Genomic DNA, 243 nt, shown 5'->3' with positions numbered 1-243 from the left:
GGATTTCTTCCCAGATTTTCAGTTCAGTCTTGCGTTTTTTCTTTTCTTTCTTTTTTTTTTTGGATTGGATTTTTTCCCTCTTTCCCGGGTGTTACGCAGCAGCTGCGGTTACGAAGGATGCATTTGGACTTGCATCTCGGTTTTCTCTGCCAGGAATCCTCATTTAAATTTTGGTTCCCCTTGGAGCTGGACTTGGCCGTGGGCTGTCCACGGGCGGGGGGCTCCAGCCGCATCCACCCCCCA

The sequence above is a fragment of the Galeopterus variegatus genome, unplaced genomic scaffold (genome assembly GCF_000696425.1).
Source record: "Galeopterus variegatus unplaced genomic scaffold, G_variegatus-3.0.2 Scaffold47642, whole genome shotgun sequence".
NCBI lineage: Eukaryota > Metazoa > Chordata > Mammalia > Dermoptera > Cynocephalidae > Galeopterus > Galeopterus variegatus.
Note: the sequence above shows the minus strand (reverse complement) of the source record.